Source organism: Papio anubis, chromosome 20 (genome assembly GCF_008728515.1).
Source record: "Papio anubis isolate 15944 chromosome 20, Panubis1.0, whole genome shotgun sequence".
NCBI classification, from domain to species: domain Eukaryota; kingdom Metazoa; phylum Chordata; class Mammalia; order Primates; family Cercopithecidae; genus Papio; species Papio anubis.
The window spans coordinates 43,905,595-43,925,643 of record NC_044995.1 but is presented as its reverse complement, the minus strand read 5'-3'; the positions used below and the strand labels follow the sequence as shown (position 1 = coordinate 43,925,643).

Here is a 20,049-nt window from a genome sequence, read left to right as displayed (position 1 = left end):
TGGCCGATCACAGAGGACCCTGGGGAGCCATGGAAGGCTCCAGGCAGAGGCAGGACCTCTTGGGTTAGAAGGACGGCCTGGAGTTGGGATCCTGGCAGCCAACACTTACCAGTAGACACCCCACCATGAGATTATGTCTCTTGATGATTGAGCAAATAGGCTCCCGGGTCAAATGTCCCAAGTTTGAGTCCCAGTAAGAAAAAAGGGAAGAGGAGAGAGAGGCAGAGGAAGGGAAGAAAAAGACAGAAGGAAGGAGAGGGAGAAGGAGGAGCAGGAGGGAAGGAGAGAAGGGGGAAAAAGAAAGATACATGAGATAATACTCAGGTCAAATATGGACAATTTTGGCTGGGCATGGTGGCTCACATCTGTAATCCCAGCACTTTGGGAGGCTGAGGTGGGAGGATCACTTGAGCCTGGGAGTTGAAGACCAGCCCGGACAACATAGCAAGCCGTGGGCTCTACAAAAACTATAAAAATTAGCAGGGCATGGTGGTGCGTGCCTGTGGTCCCAGCTACTGGGGAGGCTGAGGTGAGTGGATCACTTGAGTCCAGGAGTTCAAGATCCGCCCAGGCAACATAGTGAGATGAAAGAAAGAAAGAAAGAAAGAGAGAAAGAGAGAGAGAGAGAGAGAGAGAAGGAAAGGAAGGGAAAAGGAAAGAAAGGAAGGAAAGAAAAGAAAGGAAAAAAGAAAGAAAAAAAGAAAAGGAAAGGAAAAAAGGAAAAGAAAGGAAAAAAGAAAGAAAAAAGGAAAGAAAGGAAGGAAAGGGAAGTAAGGGGCTGGGCGCGGTGGCTCACGCCTGTAATCCCAGCACTTTGGGAGGCCGAGGCAGGTGGATCACCTGAGGTCAGAAGTTCAAGACCAGCCTGGCCAACACGGTGAAACTCTATCTCTACTGAAAATACAAAAAAAAAAAAAATTAGCCAGGCATGGTGGTGGGCACCTGTAAACCTAGCTATTTGGGAGGTTGAGGCAGGAGAATCACTTGAACCCAGGAGGCAGAGGTTGCAGTGAACCAAGATCGCGCCATTGCACTCCAGCCTGGGCAACAAGAGCTAAACTCTGTCTCAAAAAAAAAAAAAAAAAAGAAAGAAAGAAAGAAAGAAAGAAAGAACGGGAGGCTGAGGCAGGAGAATGGCGTGAACCCGGGAGGTGGAGCTTGCAGTGAGCTGAGATCTGGCCACTGCACTCCAGCCTGGGGGACAGAGCGAGACTCCGTCTCAAAAAAAAAAAAAAAAAAAGAAAGAAAGAAAAACAGAAAAGAAACACCAAACTCCATTCCAGCCCCATCCTAGAAATAGACTTTATCCCGTGTCCTCACAACATGGCCCAGCTGGACTTATTCCCAAGCTTCCTCCTCCTCCCCCTCCTCCTGTGTCCTCATTGCTGGGACAGTCCGTCCATCCACCCAGACACCCCTGCCCAGGCCCAGGCCTTGTCCAAGCACTTCCCAATCCTCCACCCCACCACTCACCCAGCACCAGGGCCTGGCTCTTCTCAAAAAAATAACCTGCTTCTCCCCATCTCCATAGCTGCTGCCTCTGGCCACTCCCTCTTCCCCCTGGGCCAGGTGACATCCCCCTCTTAGGGTTCCCCCTGCCTGGTTTGCCTTGTCCCTGGAACAGCCTCCGCCATGGCCTCCCCACTCCCATCCTGCCCCCATGACAGCCCTCCTTGGGGCTCCACCTCCTGTCTTGCCCCCCAAAACAGACCCTCCAGGGCCCTCACTCCTACCTGGCCACCACGGCAGACCCCCTTAGGGTCCTCAACCCTACCTGCTCCCATGACAAATCCCCCACCCTGGCTTGGCCTCAAATGCTGTCCCTAATGTCCACCCAGCAGCCCCCAGCGACCTCTCCAATGCTCACCGGCCAACTCTTTCCCTTCCTTTTTTTGAGACAGAGTCTTGCGGTGTCATCCAGGCTGGAATGCAGTGGTGTGATCTCAGGTCACTGTAACCTCTGCCTCCCAGATTCAAGCGATTCTTCTGCCTCAGCCTCCCAAGTACCTGGGATTACAGGTGCGCACCACCACACCCGGCTAATGTTTTGTATTTGTAGCAGAGATGGGGTTTCACCAAGTTGACCAGGCTGGTCTTGAACTCCTGGTCTCAAGTGATCTGCCCACCTCGGCCTCCCAAAGTGTTGGGATTACAGGTGTGAGCCACCGCACCCAGGCCCTTCCTCCCTTCTTTTTTTTTTTTTTTTTTTTTTTGAGACGGAGTCTCGCTGTGTCGCCCAGGCTGGAGTGCAGTGGCGCGATCTCGGCTCACTGCAAGCTCCGCCTGCCGGGTTCACGCCATTCTCCCGCCTCAGCCTCCGAGTAGCTGGGACTACAGGCGCCCGCCACCACGCCCGGCTAGTTTTTTTGTATTTTTAGTAGAGACGGGGTTTCACCATGTTAGCCAGGATGGTCTCGATCTCCTGACCTCGTGATCCACCCGCCTCGGCCTCCCAAAGTGCTGGGATTACAGGCTTGAGCCACCGCGCCCAGCCCTTCCTCCCTTCTTTACCATCTCCGTCCTTGGCCATTACCCCAGATCAAGGTGGAGGGGACATTTTGGTACCCAAAGTGAACAGCCTCAGACCACCAGAGCCAGTCACTCACTCAACAAGCATGCACCAAGGGCCACTTGGTCCAGGGTGACCGACAAGGCAGCATGGTCCCAGCTGTTCTGGAGTGCAGGGTCCAGGGGACATTCCAGCCAGGCCCCTCCCTGACATGGTGGGGACATCCAGCCCTAGTGGATGGCCCGACCCAGCCCAGCCCCCTCCTGGTTGGGAGGTGGGTTGTAGGGGCACAGGTGGGCGTCTTCTGGAGTGAGAGATATGGGAGGCGGGCCACTCAGAAGTGGAGATTTGGAGTTTCCCAGTTGAGTGTGGGGAAGGGGTTAAGGATCTGGGGACACATTTTGGGAAGGATGAGGAGGGTAGGCAACGTGCCAAGGGGTCTTAGTATATAGAAGGTTAGGTGGCATAGTGACTAGGGCTGCAGATGCCTCAACCACGCTACCTGGGTTCAAATTCCTGGCTCTGCCGTTGAAGTGCTGTGTGACCTTTGGCAAGTCACTTAACCTCTCTGTGCTTCACATAAGGCAGCCATGATCACCAAAGCATCAAATTCCTAGGATGGTGGTGAAAATTAGATGTGTCAATACGCACACAAGACACTAAGAACTGTGTCCGGCCGGGCGTGTCACGCCTGTCATCCCAGCACTTTGAGAGGCTGAGGTGAGTGGATCACCTGAAGTCAGGAATTTGAGACCAGCCTGGCCAACACGGTGAAACCCCGTCTCTACCAAAAAGTAGAAACATTAGCCAGAAGTGGTGGTGGGTGCCTGTAATCCCAGTTACTCAGGAGGCTGAGGCAGGAGAATCGCTTGAACCTGGGAGGCGAAGGTTGCAGTGAGCTGAGATGGTGCCATTGCACTCCAGCCTGGGCAATCCCAGAAAACAAACAAAAAAATTCCTGTGCCCAGCACCCATTGCTACTAAATAAAGCTATACCACAAAAGTGTTTTTAGAGACGGGGTCTCACTCTGTCTCCCAGGCTGGAGTGCAGTGATGCAATCACGACGCACTGCAGCCTCAACCTCCTGAGGTTCAAGAGATTCTCCTACTTTCTCTTCCTGAGTAGCTGGGACCACAGGCACGCACCACCACGCCTGGCTAGCTTTTTACATTTTTGGTAGCAATGGGGTCTCACTATATTGCCCAGGCTGGTCGCAAACTCCTGGGCTCAAGTGATTCTTCTACCTCAGCCTCCCAAAGTGCTGGGATTACAGGCATGAGCCACTGTGCCCAGTTGGAATTTGCTGTTTCTGAGTTCTACAAGCCCAGGTGCCCCAGCTCAACCCCACTGGCTGGCTCCACCGTGTCCTTCCCGGGGGCGAAAGCACTCTGCCTGCTAGGTCCCTGCCAAGACTCAGCTCAAACACTAGGATGCTTTGGGGCCCCACGGACCCAGTCACGGGACTGCCCCACCCGCTTCCCCTCTGCGGTGTTAACATGCCTCTTGCTCACTTCGGGAGAAAAACAGAAAGCTGTACGGATGTGGGCCCCAGATCTGTGGGTGTTGGTTCTTCTTTCAGATTTGGGATCTTCTGTGTGTTGGGGGAGGCTGTGTCTCGCTCTTCATTTGACCTACATCAGAATTCAACAGGAAGGAGTTTAGCGTGTCCAGCAACAGCGACCCTAAACCATCTCCAGCTGAGCTCTCATCCCAGCCCCGGTCCTGACCGTAACTCCAGCTCAACTACAACTCGATCCCCTCACCCCACGACGCTCTGATCGCAGCCCTAACCTCTGCTCTGCACAGGACGGACGGAGGCACATTGCGGCTCTAATCGCAGAACCCCCACACCTGGGACAGGGCCTGGCACTGTGTCCCAACGGGATGGAGCCTGGTGACCCTGACCCTAACCCCATCCCGACACAGCCCTGGGCTCCCCTACCTGTTTAACCTCTCCTGGGGTTACGAAGGGGAGAAGGAAAGGGTGCAGGGGTGGGGAGGAAGGGCGGTAGGTGTGTCAAATCCAGGGGGGCTTCCAGGAGGAGGTGTGTTTAAAGCTGGGTTTCTCCCGCACTGCACTGTTGAATTTGGGGCTGATGATTCCTCGTTGGGATGCCGTCCTGTGCATTGTTGGATGTCTAGAAGCATCTCTGGCCCCCAGTCGCCGATAGAGTCACCGTGGTTGAGAAGCGCTGCTTTGAAAACATGATTCCTAGATCACGCTTTGTTTTGTTTTCATTGTGGCAAAATATACATAACATAAAAATTACCTTCGTAGCCGTTTTTAAGTGCACCGTTCAGCAGCATGAAACACGTGGACACTGTTGTGCAACCATTACCACCATCCATCTCTGGAACTTTCTCATCTTCCCAAACTGAAACTGTGTCCCCATGAAACACTCGCTCCCTATTTACCCAACTCCAGCCCCCACGACAGCTCCCCTTAGGGTCCTCACACCCACCAGACCCTCATGACAGCCTCCTTTGGGGTCTCCCTGAAACCCCTCCTCTGTGTCTTCCCTGAATGGCAACCACCTGCCCATGTCTTCTCTCTGCCTACAACCATCCATGGCTCCCTTCTGCCCTGGGTCCAAAGCTCCAGCTCCCCCACGCCCTGGAGTTCAAGGGTCCTGCCTGCTCAGGCCTGGCAGCTGGTCTCTCCAGCCACACCCATGCCTCTTCCTCCGAGCCTCCAGAGTGCCTGAACGTCACACAATTCTGAAACACCAGGCTCTCTCCAAGCCTTCGCACGGGCAGCTCCCTGCCTAAAGTGCTGAGCCAAGCGGCAGCACCAGTTTGCATGGAAGCGTCCCTGACACCCATCCCTGACCCGCCCGTAGTCCTATGGCCCCGTCTTTTCCCAGCCTTGAGCTCCTGCACTGGATGGGCCCCTCCTGAGACTGGGGGCTCCCCAGAGGCAGGACCTATGCCCCACTCTTAGAAGGGCCAGGAGGGCGGCCCTGAGTCACGGTCACATGCACCTCGTTCCCTCTGCTTCCTGACCCCCACTCAGGCAGAGAGCCAGTCAACAGGAAGAGGAAAGGGGCGTGTGGGATGAGAAGAGCCTGGATTGCACTTTCGTCTTCCGGGAACCTCGGGATCTGGAGCCCAAACCCAGGCTGTTTTTTTGGTGTGGATTGCGGCAGTGGGGCGGGGAGAGCTTGGGGGGACTGGTATGTGTGGCTGGGAGTCCTCAGGCTAAGAGGGGACACAGAGATGGGCTTGTCCACACCCTTCCCTCCAGAGGGCCCCCCAGAACTCCAGGAGGGGGGTCCTGGACCACTCATTGCCTCCCTGCCCCCTCCCCTCAAGGCCCCAGGATGCTTCCAGGAAGCAGAGAGCTGAGCCAGCAGGTCCTGAGACTTCCGAGAGCAGCCCAGGCCCAGCCTGGGAGATTTGGGGATTTCTCTCCAAGAACGCCCTCAGAGACCCTGAAATCCTGGACTCCAGGCTCCACCCTCACAGACCCAGGCCTTCACCTTCCTAGAGACCTAGGAAGCCAGGCCCCCAGACCCCACCCTCAGGGACCCAGGGTCGCTACGCCCTTACGGACCCAGAAGCCAGGTCCCTAGACCACACCCTCAGGGAACCAGGCCCCCTTGACCCTTAGGGATCCAGGAAGCCAAGGCCTCAGACTCCACTCTGAGGGACCCAGGCTTAGTCTCTTAAGGACCCAGGAAGTCAGGTCCCAGACCCCACCCTCAGGGACCCAGGCTCAGCCCCCTGAGGATCCAGGAAACCAGGCCCCCAAAGCCCATCTTCAGGAACCCAAGTCCCCAGCCCTTTAGGAACCCAGGATGCCAGGCTCCCAGACCCTATCCTCAGGGACCCAGGCACCCTCAGCCCCTTAGGGACCCAGGAAGCCGGGTCCCCAGACTCCCCCATTAGGGACCCAGGCCCAGTCACTTAAGGACCCAGGAAGTCAGGTCCCCAGACCCCAATCTTAGGAACCCAAGTCTCCCTAGCCCCTTAGGGACCCAGGAAGTCAGGCCCCCAGCCCCCACCCTCAGGGACCCAGGCTTAGTCCCTTAAAGACCCAGGAAGCCAGGTCCCCAGACCCCATTCTCAGGGACTCAGGCCTCCCAGCCCCTTAGGGATTCCCTCAGAAAGTCAGGCCCTCACTCTCAGGGACTGAGACCCAGCTACTTAGGGACCCAGGAAACCAGATCCCCAAGCCCCACCCTCAGAGACCCAGGCCCCCTAGCCCCTTAGAGATTCAGGAAACCAAGCCCCCAGACCCCGCCCTCAGGGACTCAGGCTAAGCTCCCTAAGGATCAGGAAGACAGGCCCCCAAACCCCGTCTTCAGGAACTCAAATCCCCAGCCCTTCAGGGACCCAGGAGGTTAGGACTCCAGCCTCTCAATCCTTGAGAGACCCAGGCCTCCAGCCCCGTAGGGACCCAGGAAGCCAGGCCCCCAGACCCCACCCTCAGAGACCCAGGCTTAGTCTCTTTTTTTTTTTTTTTTGAGATGGAGTCTCGCTCTGTCACCCGGGCTGGAGTGCGATGGCGCGATCTCGGCTCACTGCAAACTCCACCTCCCGGGTTCAAGTGATTCTCCTGCCTCAGCCTCCCGAGTAGCTGGGATTACAGGCACCCACCACCACACCCAGCTAATTTTTGTATTTTTAGTAGAAATGGGGTTTCACCAAGTTGGCCAGGCTGGTCTTGAACTCCTGACCTCAGTTGAGCCACCCACCTCAACCTCCCAAAGTGCCGGGAGTGAGGTTTAGTCTCTTAAAGACCCAGGAAGCCAGGCCCCCAGACCTCATCCTCAGGGACCCAGGCCCCCAGACCCCTAGGGACTTCGGTGTGGGATGGTGTATTTTTCTCCTCCATCCCTGCTGTTCTCATGCAGGTTCTGGGTCTGTCAGGACAGTGGCGGGTGCTGCCTCTTTGCTGGACACACCTGGTCACTGCCCCCACTGTGTAACCCCTGATGTGGGTGATTAAAGGCCATGGGTTCCCAGCCCAGCTGCCCCCCTTTACCTGTTGTGTGACTTAATCCTCTCTGGGCCCCAGTTTTCTCATCTGTAAAGTGGGGATAACCACAGTTCTCTCACATAGGTTGCTGTGTGCATAAAGCCTTTGGCCCAATGCCTGATATTGGGAGGCTCTAAAAATGGGAGCATTTTTAGTGCAATTTCCTGAAACCATCTCTTCTATAATTAAGCAGCTCCCAACCCGGCAGGCAGCAAGGTCCTCTGTGGCTAACGCCTTCTCCTCTCCATTGCCTGCTCTGTTCGCCCCTCCAGTGACAATGACCCGCCTTTCTGTTTTATTTTTGGAGAGATGGTCTCGCTCTGTTGCCCAGGCTGGAGTGCAGTGGTATGATCACGGCTCACTGCATCCTTGACCTCCTGGACTCAGGCGATCCTCCCACCTCAGCCTCCCAAGTAGCTTGGACCACAGGCACATGCCACCTGCCCAGCTAATTTTAAAATTATTTTGTAGGCCGGGCACAGTGGCTCATATCTGTAATCCCAGCACTTTGGGAGGCCGAGGTGGGCGGATCATGAGGTCAGGAGATCGAGACCATCCTGGCCAACATGGTGAAACCCCATCTCTACTAAAAATATAAAAATTAGCTGGACGTGGTGGTGACATGTGCCTGTAATCCCAGCTACTCGGGAGACTGAGGCAGGAGAATCACTTGAACCCAGGAGGCAGAGCTTGCAGTGAACCGAGATCAGGCCACTGCACTCCAGCCTGGCAACAGAGCAAGATGTCTACAAGGGTCTCACTATGTTGCCCAGGCTGGTCCCCAGCTACTGACCTTAAAGCAATCCTCCTGCCTCGGCTTCCCAAAGCATTGGGATTACAGGCATGAGCCACCATGTCCCGCTCTTCCATCCTCTTCACAGCCAGAAGCACAGCCCCTTCCATTTTCTCTCTGACTCTCATCCTCCTGCCTCCTCTTGTAAGGACTCCATGATGACATTGGGCCACCTGGATAATCCGGGGTGATCTCCCATCTCAAGACCCTTGAGGTAATTCCATCTGCAGAACCCCGTTTGCCATATAAGGTGACCTACTCACCGGTTCCAGGGATTAGAATGTGACCATCTTTGGGGAGCTGTTATTCAGCTGACCACTATACCCTAGGAGACAGATGTTGTTGTTATTATTATTATTATTATTTATTTTTGAGGGGAGTCTCGCTCTATTGCCCAGGCTGGAGTGCAGTGGCGTGATCTCGGCTCACTGCAGCCTCCGTGTCCCAGGTTCAAGCGATTCTCGTGCCTCAGCCTTCACAGTAGCTGGACAGGTGTGCACCACCATGCCCGGCTAATTTTTGCATTTTTTGGGGTAGAGACGGGGTTTCCCTATGTTGGCCGGGCTGGTCTTGAACTCCTGGTGTCAAATAATCCATCCACCTCGGCCTCCCAAAATGCTGGGGTTACAGGAGTGAGCCACTGCGCCCGGCCCAAACTCTGGGCTTTCTGTTGGCGTCTGCTACATTCATCCTTTTGAGCTGTGTCTGGCTCGGCACACAGGAAAGGTAAGAATCCTCATGGGGGTTTAGGGGACAGGCCTGACAGGGAGACTCTGTCTGCCCCCACTTCTTTGGAGAGCCCCCTGGGGACTTCCCCACACTCCCCAGCCTTCCTAGGAAGAAGCCCTCGGGATCTGAGGGGGTTTCCTGGGATCGGGGGAGAGGGGTGTGAGGTTAATAAGAACAGACTACTGTGTCTCAAAGTCATGTCTTTAGAAAGTGGGATCACCATAGGGCTGCTCTGTCCAGGAAACCCTAACTGGGCTCCAAGCTCACCAGCAATTTGCTGACTGAGAGAGCTGCCCTGTGGTCACTCAGGGGGCTACTGGGGGGGACACCCCCTAAAAAGAATCAAGGAGTTGCTGGAAGGTGCACTTTTCTACCTCCATGCCCTGCTTTCCAGCACAAACACCCCTTTGGTCTCTCCAGGGCAGACCCTACTTTCTCTCCCTGTACCCCACTCCCCAAGCTGGAAATGCAACGGAGGGGGCATTGCTTTTCCAAAATTGTTCACGTCAAACCTCACCACGTGGGCACACCCTCTCTGTCTGTCCTCACCACCTCTTCCTCCCTGCCAGACTGTGGGCTCCAGGAGGGCAGCAACCATGACCCAAACCCCAACATTTCACTATGACAATTTTCTTTTCCTTCCCTTCCTTCCTTCCTTCCTTCCTTTCTTTTCTTTCTTTCTCTCTCTCTCTTTCTCTCCCTCCTTTCTTTCCTGCCTCCCTCCCTCCCTCCTTCCTTTCTTTCTTTCTTCTTCTTCTTTCTTTCTTTCTCTTTCTTTCTTTCTTTTCTTTCTTTCTTTTTCTCCTTTCTTTCTTTTCTTTCCTTCCTCCTTCCCTCCCTCCTTTCCATCTTTCTTTTTCTTTTCTTTCATCAGAGTCTTGCTGTGTTGCCCAGGCTGAAGTGCAATGGCACAATCTCAGCTCACTGCAGCTTCCACCTCTTGGGTTTAAGTAATTCTCCTGCGTCAACCTCCCGAGTAGCTAGGATTACAGGCTTGAAATACCACGCCCAGCTAATTTTTGTATTTTTTCGTAGAGATGTGGTTTTGCCATGTTGGCCAGGCTGGTCTCGAACTCCTGACTTCAGGTGGTCCACCGTCTTGGCCTCCCAAAGTGCTGGGATTGCAGGCGTGAGCCACCACACCTGGCCAAATTTTTCTTTTTTTTTTTCTAATTAAATTTATTTTTATTTTTTTGGCCAGGAATGGTGGCTCACACCTGTAATCTCAGTGCTTTGGGATTCCGAGGCAGGAGGATGACTTGAGGACGAGTGTTCAAGACCAGCCTGGGCAACATAGCAAGACCCTCATCTCTTTAAAAAACAAACAAACAAAAAAAAAGCTAAGCATGGTGGTATGTGCCTGTAATTCCAGCTACTAGGAAGGCTAAGGTAGGAGGATCACTTGAGCCCAGGAGGTGAAGGCTGCAGTGAGTTACGATTGCACCACTGCATTCCAGCCTGTATGACAGAGTGAAACTCTATCTCAGAAAAAAATTTTAAAAAAATATTTTTATTTTTAGGACTAAATTTCTGTCTGGTGGGACAGGACAGATGGGGTACACATAAGAAGTCCCTTTCTTTTTTTTTTTTTTTTTTTTTTCAGAGACAGGGTTTTACTCTGTCACCCAGGCTGGAGTGCAGTGGCACCATCATAGCTCACTGCAACCTCCCAACTCCTGGGCTCAAGGGGTCCTCCCACCTCAGCATCCTCAGTACCTGGGACTATAGGCATGTGCCACCACATCCAGCTAATTAGAAATACTTTTCTTTTTTTTTTTGAGATGGCGTCTTACTCTGTTACCAGACAGGAGTGCAGTGGCACGATCTCGGCTCACTGCAACCTCTGCCTCCTGGGTTCAAGCAATTCTCCGGCCTCAGCCTCCCAAGTAGCTGGGACTACAGGCGCAGGCCACCAGGCCCAGCTAATTTTTTGTATTTTTAGTAGAGACGGGGTTTCACCATGTTGGCCAGGATGGTCTCGATCTCTTGACCTCGTGATCTGCCTGCTTCACCTTCCCAAAGTGCTGGTATTACAGGTATGAGCCACTGCACCTGGCCTTGTTGTTGTAGAGACGGAATCTTGCTATGTTGTCTGGGTTGGTCTCCAACTCTTAGCTTCAAGGGGTCCTCACACCTCAGGCCTCCTAAAGTCGTGGGATTACAGGTGTGAGCAACCACAGGCTAATTTTTGTGTTTTTAATAGAGACTGGGTTTTTTTTTTTTTTTTTTTTTTTTGAGACGGAGTCTCTCTCTGTCGCCCAGGCTGGAGTGCAGTGGCCGGATCTCAGCTCACTGCAAGCTCCGCCTCCCGGGTTCCCGCCATTCTCCTGCCTCAGCCTCCCGAGTAGCTGGGACTACAGGCGTCCGCCACCTCGCCCGGCTAGTTTTTTGTATTTTTTTAGTAGAGACGGGGTTTCACCGTGTTAGCCAGGATGGTCTCGATCTCCTGACCTCGTGATCCGCCCGTCTCGGCCTCCCAAAGTGCTGGGATTACAGGCTTGAGCCACCGCGCCCGGCCAGCTATTTTTAAGCACACAGCTCAGTAGTGTTAAGTATATTCACGTTGTTGCACAACCAATCTCTGGAATTGTTTCATCTTATAAAACTGAAAAAAAAAACTCAACAAACACTGAAACTTTACCGATTGAACAACAACTACCCATTGCCCCATGCGCCAGCCCCTGGCACCCCCCATTTGACTTTTTGTGTCTGTGAGTGTGGTGACTCTAGGGACCTCCTACGAGTAGGATAATGTGTAATCATACCATATTTGTCTTTTTGTGGCTGACTTATTTCACTTAGCATAATCGCCTGTGTCCAAATTTCCTTCCTTTTTTTTTTTTTTTTTTTTTGAGAAGGAGTCTCGCTCTGTCACCCAGGCTGGGGTGCGGTGGCACAGTCTCTGCTCACTGCAACCTCCACCTCCCGGATTCAAGCAGTTCTCCTGCCTCAGCCTCCCAAGTAGCTGGGATTACAGGTGTGTACCACCACACCCAGCTAATTTTTGTATTTTTAGTAGAGACAGGGTTTCACTATCTTGCCCAGGCTTGTCTTGAACTCCTGACCTCAAATGATCCCCCAGCCTCAGCCTCCCAAAGTTCTGGGATTACAGGCGTGAGCCACCACAGCTGGCCCAGAATTTCCTTCCTTTTCAGGGCTGAATTGTATTCTATTGTATGGATGGAGCACATTCCACTTATCCATTCATCTGTTTATGGACACCTAGGTTGTTTTAATCTTTTTTTTTTTTAGACAGAGTCTTGCTCTGTCACCCAGGCCGGAGTGCAGTGCCGTCATCTTGGCTCACTGCAACCTCCACCTCCTGGGTTCAAGCGATTCTCCTGCCTCAGCCTCCCGAGTAGCTGAGATTACAGGCACCCACCACCATGCCCGGCTAAGTTTTGTATTTTTATTAGAGATGGGGTTTCACCATGTTGGCCAGGCTGGTCTCGAACTCCTGACCTCTGGTGATCTGCCCACCTCGGCCCCCCAAAGTGCTGGGATTACAGGCATGAGTCACTGTGCCCAGCCTATTTTTAAAGTAGAGATGAGGTTGTGGTATGTTGCCCTAGGCTGATCTCAAACTACCAGATTCAAGTGATCTTCCCACCTCCGCCTCCCAAAGTGCTGGGGTTGTTTACAGAAATACCAGGGGTTTGGTCTAGGTCCTGCTGTTCACCACACAGATAGCCAATCACCGAGGCAAGGATTATTGCAAGCAAGAAGGCTTTAGGCTTTCATTGGATGCTGCAACCAAGGAGATGGGAGCTCAGTCTCAAATCCATCTCTCTGGCCGATTAAAATTAGGGGTTTACATAGCAGGGGAGAAATAGAACAATATGTGGTAAAACAGGAAGGCAGGAGGGTTCAGGAAGCACTTGTGATGAGTGAGTGGCCTGGTGTCTCGTCGTCTGCATGTGATGGTCTGCTGAGTTTCAACTCTGATGATTTTTGAGAGCCTGGGGGTCCTTTCCTGAGAAGGCACTCAGATAAAACAAAATGTTTTTGTTTGTTTATTTGAGACAGAGTTTCACTCTTGTTGCCCAGGATGGAGCACAGTGGCACGACCTTGGCTCACTGCAACCTCCCTGTCCCCGGTTCAAGCGATTCTCCTGCCTCAGCCTCCTGAGTACCTGGGATTACAGGCACCCACCACCATGCCCGGCTAATTTTTCACCTTTAGTAGAGACGGGGTTTTGCCAAGTTGACCAGATTGGTCTCGCACTCCTGAGCTCAGGCGATTCATCCACCTCAGCCTTCTAAAGTGCTGGGATTGCAGGCATGAGCCACTGTGCTCGGCCAGATAAAACAAATGTTAAATTTCAAGCTTTAAGACCACAGGGTCAATTTCTATGTTTATCGAAAAGAACTGTCTATGGCAGCAGTCTGCAACATTTTGGGCGCCAGGGACCGGTTTTGTAGAAGGCAGTTTTTCTTTTTCTTTTTTTTTAGAGTCTTGCTCTCTTGCCCAGGCTGGAATGCAGTGGCGCGATCTCGGCTCAATGCAACCTCCGCCTCCCCGGTTCAAGCCATTCTCCCACCTGAGCCTCCCGAATAGCTGGGACTACAGGCACGCACCACCACGCCCGGTTAATGTTTACATTTTTAGTAGAGACAGGGTTTCGCCATGTGGGCCGGGCTGGGGTCAAACTCCTGACCTCAGGTGATCCGCCCACCTCAGCCTCCCAAAGTGCCGGGATTATAGGCATGAGCCACCGTACCTGGCCTTGAAGTCTGTCTGTCATTCTGTCTCTGTTGTTCTTCAATTGGTCCCAAGTCTCCACCTCACTGTCAGTAAGTTTGATTAGAATCTGTCTGCATCTTCAAGACCATCAGTTAACTTGGCTCATCAAGGAGTGAGACCTCTAGGTAAGTATCTCACTGCTGTCCCACCTGGGAGTCTATCCCAGCTGACTCTGCCCTGTGCTGTGATGCTGTGATGATTAACACCTGGTATCAACTTGACCGGATGGGGGATGCCTGGATGGCTGGTGAAGCATTGCTTCTGGGTGTGTCTGTGAGGGTGTTACCAGAGGAGGCTGATATTTGAGTCAGTGGACTGGGAGAGGAAGACCCACCCTCAATGTGAGTGGGCACCATCCTGTTGGCCACCAGCATGGCTAGAACAAAGCAGGTGGAAGAAGGTGGGAGAAGCTGGCTTGCTCTCTGAGTCCGCTCCCTCTCTCTTCCCCTGCTGTGCCAATCACTTGGCTTCCTCTCCTCCTACCCTTGGACATCAGGCTCTAGGTTCTTTGGCCTTTGAACTCTGGGACTGGCACCAGTGGCCTCCCAGGGGTTCTCGGGCCTTTGGCTGCAGACTTAAGGTTGCACTGTTTCCTTCCATGGTTTTTGAGGCTTTTGGATTTGGACTGAGCCACGCTACCGCCTCCTCTCTTTCCCGGGCTTGCAGACGGCCTACTATGGGACTTCGCCTTGTAATTGTGTGAGTTCATTCTCCCGAATAAACTCCCTTTACTATTGTGTTAGACTGTTCTTTTTTTTCCCCCTCCAAGACGATGTCTCTTCTATCGCCCAGGCTGGAGTGTAGTGGTGCGATCTCAGCTCACTGCAAACTCTGCCTCCCAGGTTCAAGTGATTCTCTTGCCTCAGCCTCCCAAGTAGCTGGGATTACAGGCACCTGCCACCATACCTGGCTGATTTTCGTATTTTTAGTAGCGATGGGGGTTTTACCATATTGGCCAGGCTGGTCTGGAACTCCTGACCTCAAGTGATCCGCCCGCCTCAGTCTCCCAAAGTGCTGGGATTACAGGCGTGAGCCACCACGCCCAGCTGTGTTAGGCCATTCTTGCATTGCTATAAAGAGATACCTGAGACTGGGTAATTTATAAGAAAAGAGGTTTAATTGACTCATGGTTCTGCAGGCTGTACAGGAAGCATAGCAGAGGTATCTGCTTCTGGAGGGGCCTCAGGAAGCTTCCAGTCGTGGCAGAAGACAAAGGGGAAGCAGGTGTCTCACATGGCAAAAGTAGGAGCGAGAGAGAGCATGGCAGGGGAGGTATCACACACTTCTGAACAACCAGATTTTACATGAACTTCGAGTGAGAGCTCATTTATCACCAAGAGGATGGCCCAAGCCGTTCACGAAGAATCTGCCCGTAGGATCCAAAACACTTCCCACCAGCCCCCACCTCCAACACTGGGGATCACATTTTAACATGAGATTTGGGTGGGGACAAATATCCCAACAATCTCTCTCTCTCTCTCTCACACACACACACACACACACACACACACACACACACACACACACATATCCTGTCAGTTCAGTCCTTCTGGAGAACCCTGGCTAATACAGATTTGTGAAGTCCCTCAATATACGCTGTCTTAATCCCTGGATCCTGTGAATGCCACCTTATACTATAGAATGAGACCACCACTTCTCCTGTTGTCTTTCCCAGCTTTTCCCCGTCTCCCCTTTTCCCTAGTTTATAAGACAGGAGAAGTGGGAGAAAACAAAAAGTTGGAAAGAAACAGAGGTAAGATAAATAGCTAGACGACCTTGGCACCACCACCTGGCCCTGGTGGTTAAAATAATAATGATAATATTAACCCCTGATCAAAACTACTAGTGTTATCTGTAAATTCCAGACATTGTATGAGAAAGCACTGTAAAACTTTTTGTTCTGTTAGCTGATGCATGTAGCCCCTCATCACGTTTTCCACGCATGCTTGATATATCATGACCCTTTTACATGGATCCCTTAAAGTTGTAAGCCTTTAAAAAGGCCACGTATTTCTTTCTCGGGGAGCTCGGCTCTTAAGACGCGAATCTGCCGACGCTCCCGGCTGAATAAAAAACCTCTTCCTTCTTTAATCCGGTGTCTGAGGAGTTTTGTCTGTGGCTCGTCCTGCTACAATATGGCAAAAGACACTTTGCAGACGTAATGATGGATTTCAAGATGGGAAGAGCTTGTGTGGTGAAGAATTTGTCCCCTGTTCCTGCTAGGAAGCGTCTAAGCCCTTGGAATTTTCCAAGTGCTGTGAGTCTTTATTATTCATCAGGGCCCTGGACCACACTTGGGTTTATATGAGGGGGTGGCTTAGGATGGGGACGGGTCATGCCAGAAACATCAACCATGAGGGTTGGAATTTGCAGCCACTCGACCGAAAGGGGGACTGGAGATAAAGTTCAATCACAAGGCCAATGATTCAGTCAATCCTGCCTATGTAATGAGACCCCACTAAAAACTCCTGAGGCCTTGTGAGGTGGCTCATGCCTGTAATCCCAGCACTTTGGGAGGCCAAGGCAGGAGGATCGCTTGAACTCAGGAGCTCAAGACCAACCTGGACAATATGGTGAAACCCCGTCTCTACAAAAAATACAAACATTAGCTGGACAGGGTGGTGGCATGTGCCTGTAGTTCCAGCTACTCGAGAGGCTGAGACGTGGGAGGATCACTTGAACCCAGGAGGTTGAGGCTGCAGTGAGCTATGATTGTGCCACTCCACTCTAGCCTGGGCAACAGGGCAAGACCTGGTCTCAAAACAAACAAACACAAAAAACACCAAAGCAGTAATTGGATCAATCCTGCCTACTGAAACCCCAATCCTGCCTACTGAAATCAATCCTACTGAAACCCCAATAAAAACTCAGGACACTGAGCTCAGTGGAGCTTACTGGCTGGTGAACCCATCGCCCTGGGAGTGGGGAAGGCATAGAAAGAGTAATGTGTACTGATGTTATGGGGAAGGACACAGGAGCTCTGTGTTTGGGACCTTCCCAGACCTCGCCCTACATATCTCCTCATTTGGCAGGTCCTGATTTGTATCTCATTAAGAAAACTGAAATCAGGGACAGGCACCGTGGCTCATGCCTGTAATCCCAGCACTTTGGGAGGCTGAGGCGGGTGGATCACCAGGTCAAGAGATTGAGACTATCCTGGCTAACATGGTGAAACCCCGTCTCTACTGAAAACGCAAAATTTAGCCAGGCGTGGTGGTGGTGTGTGCCTGTAGTCCCAGCTACTTGGGAGGCCGAGGCAGAATTGCTTGAACCTGGGAGGCAGAGGTTGCAGTGAGTTGAGATTGCACCATTGCACTCCAGCCTGGGTGAAAGAGCAAGACTCCATCTCAAAAAAAAAAAAAAAAAGAAAAAGGAAAGAAAAAAGAAAACTGAAATCATAAGTATTAGCATTTTCCTAAGTTCTGGGAGTCATTCTAGTGAATTATGGAACCTGAAGGGGTCATGAGAATTTGTAGGCAGTTTATCAGAAATGTGGGTGTCTGGGGATCCCCAAACTTATAGCTGGTATCTGAAATGAGAGCAGTCTTGATGGGGACTGTGTCCTTAACCTGTGGATGGAGTCTGCACTATCTGGGTGAATAGTGGCAGAACTGCATTTAGAATTACAGGAGATCAGGAGCGGTGGCTCATGTCTGTAATCCCAGCACTTCGGGAGGCCAAGGTAGGCGAATCACTTGAGCACAGGAGTTTGAGACCAGCCTGGGCAGCATAGTGAGACTGCTTCTCTACAAAAAAATTTTTTTTTTTAAATTAGCCAGGCATGGTGGCACACGCCTGTAGTCCCAGCTACTCGGGCGGCTGAGGCAGGAGGATTGCTTGAGCCTGGAGGACTGCTGGGAAGTCAAGGCTGCTGTGAGCTGTGTTCATGCAACTGCACTCCAGCCCAGGTGACAGAGTGAGATCCTGCCTCAGAAAGAAAAAAAAAAAAACACAGGAGATCATCCTGGATTATCAGGTCAGTCCCTAAATGCAATCCTAAGTGTTCATATAAGAAGGCAGCAAGACCAGCCTGGGCTGCATAGTAAGACCCCGTCTCTACAAAAAAACTAATAAATTAGTTGGGTATGGTGGTGCATGCCTGTAGTCCCAGCTACTTGGGAGGCTGAGGTGGGAGGATATCTTGAGCCCAGGAGGTCAAGGCTGCAGTGAGCTATGATCGTGCCATTACACTCCAGCCTGGGTGACAGAGTGAGACCCTGTCTCCAAAAAAAGGTGGTTGTGAGGGGGATGCATAGAGAGATTTGATACAGAAGAAGTCATTGTCATGGCTGAAGGTAGGTGCTACCCTACTGCCTTTGAAGACAGAAGAAGGGTCCAGGAATCAAGAAAGATGAGGACAACAGCTCTAGAAGCTAGAAGAGGTAAAGAAACATTTTCCCTTTGATATGGTTTGGCTGTGTCCCCCTCCCCAAATCTCACTTAAATTTTAATAATCCCCATGGATCAAGGGTGGGGCCAGGGAGATAATTGAATCATGGGGGCAATTTTCCCCATACTGTTCTTGTGGTGGTGTATAAGTCTCTCGAGACTTGATGGTTTTATTTTTAATTTTTTTGAGATGGAGTCTTGTTCTTTAGCCTAGGCTAGAGTGCAATGGCATGATCTTTCACTCACTGCAACCTCTGCCTCCTGGGTTCAAGCAATTCTCCTGTCTCAGCCTCCCGAGTAGCTGGGATTACAGGTGCCTGCCACCACGCCCAGCTAATTTCTGTATTTTTAGTAGAAATGGGGTTTCACCATATTGGCCAGGCTGGTCTCTTGGCCAGGCTGGTCTCAAACTCCTGACCTCGTGATCCACCTGCCTTGGCCTCCCAAAGTGCCGGGATTACAAGTGTGAGCCACCACGCCTGGCCTCGAGATCTGATTTCATAAATGAGAGTTCCCCTGCACAAGTTCTCTTGCCCGCCGCCATGTAAGACATGCCTCTGCTCGTCGTTTCTTTTCCACCATGATTGTAAGGCCTCCTCAGCCACGTGGAACTGCGAGTCCATTAAGCCTCTTTCCTTTATAACTTACCCAGTGTCACGTATGTCTTTATTAGCAGCATGAGAATGGATTAATACATCCTTAGACCTTGGTTTTTGCCCAGCAAAATCCATTACAGTAGTGGTGGGAAACTGAAACATTCTTCCAAGCCAACTGTGTCTGGAAGTCCAGCAGCCTGGCCGTCAGTCCAGTAGGCAAGTCAATAGGCTCCTGGACTTGCCCAGTGCCTGCTCCAGATTGCAGGTACAGAGGGATCAGAGGATAGGGGGGTTGACAGGTTACAGTGGAAGATTTCCACCTGGCCAGGGAATGTGGTGTTCCTTCTATTTCCTGCTCAGCTGATGCTGTTATACACTCCGGTAGCCTGGGGGCTCCCAGCAGCCTGGAGTTCTAGACTCAGTTCTGCACAGAACTAAAAGCTGCCAACCTGTCACTCCCCTGTTGAACCTGTCTCCATGGGAAATTCTTGGAGAGCCCCTAATTCTCCGAGATGGAAGCAAGAAACTGGGAGTGTAGGGTGAATTCAGATCAAAAGTCCCTGGTTGAGAAAGCTGGGTTCTATGTAACATACACCCCTGTGTGAATTCAGCTATCTGTATACCTTCCAACCTCCCAGGCTTCCTTTTTTGTTTGTTTTTTGTTTTTGTTTTTGTTTTTTTTGAGACTTGGTCTCACTGCATTGCCCAGAATGGAGTACAGTGACTTTATCAGCCGGCGTGATCATAGCTCACTGCAGTCTCGAACTCCTAGGCTTAAGCGATTCTCCCACCTCAGCCTCCTGAGTAACGGACTACAAGCATGCACGCTTGTAGTCTCCAAGCCTTTTTCTTCCTGGGACTTCTGCCTCCAAAGTCCTACCTTCCCAGCTTCATCTACTCAAATGCCATTGTCCCTTGGAAAATCCACCTTCTCTGGAATGTATTTCCTGACCGACCCATCCAATAGTCACAGACCCTAGATGCATGGAGCAGAAGGGACCTGCTCATCCCATCAGGGTACCCTGTCCCCCACCTGCCTCAAGGGCTTGCCTCAGGATGCCCATAATCTCCACAATGAGGTGACAGTCTTCTCAAAGATGGGTGCCACCACTGTAGTATCTCCAGATGGTCCCTCTCCCCAAAGACAAAGGTGGCCCCTCTGAATGCACAGGTGTCCTCTCCACGCATTCCTCCATTAAATTACTGGTCACTTTGTTCCTGTGCCCAGCTAGACCAGAATGCAGAGGTCCCAGGGGAAAGAACTGCGTCTGACCCATTTCTGTGTCCCCAGTACCCTCTGAGCCAAG

At 51.9% G+C, this 20,049-nt stretch overlaps 1 long non-coding RNA gene across 1 annotated transcript; it reads right to left on the bottom strand.

Annotated features, from left to right (window-relative positions):
* Positions 1–4,012: 4,012 nt before the first annotated feature.
* LOC110741884 lies at positions 4,013–14,600 on the bottom strand. Its single transcript, XR_002518869.2, has 6 exons — positions 13,735–14,600; positions 11,066–11,157; positions 8,548–8,609; positions 8,285–8,457; positions 4,453–4,702; positions 4,013–4,141 (listed from the first exon to the last, which is right to left on the bottom strand). It is a non-coding gene; the product is annotated as an uncharacterized LOC110741884 (long non-coding RNA).
* Between the last annotated feature and the right edge of the window lie 5,449 nt (positions 14,601–20,049).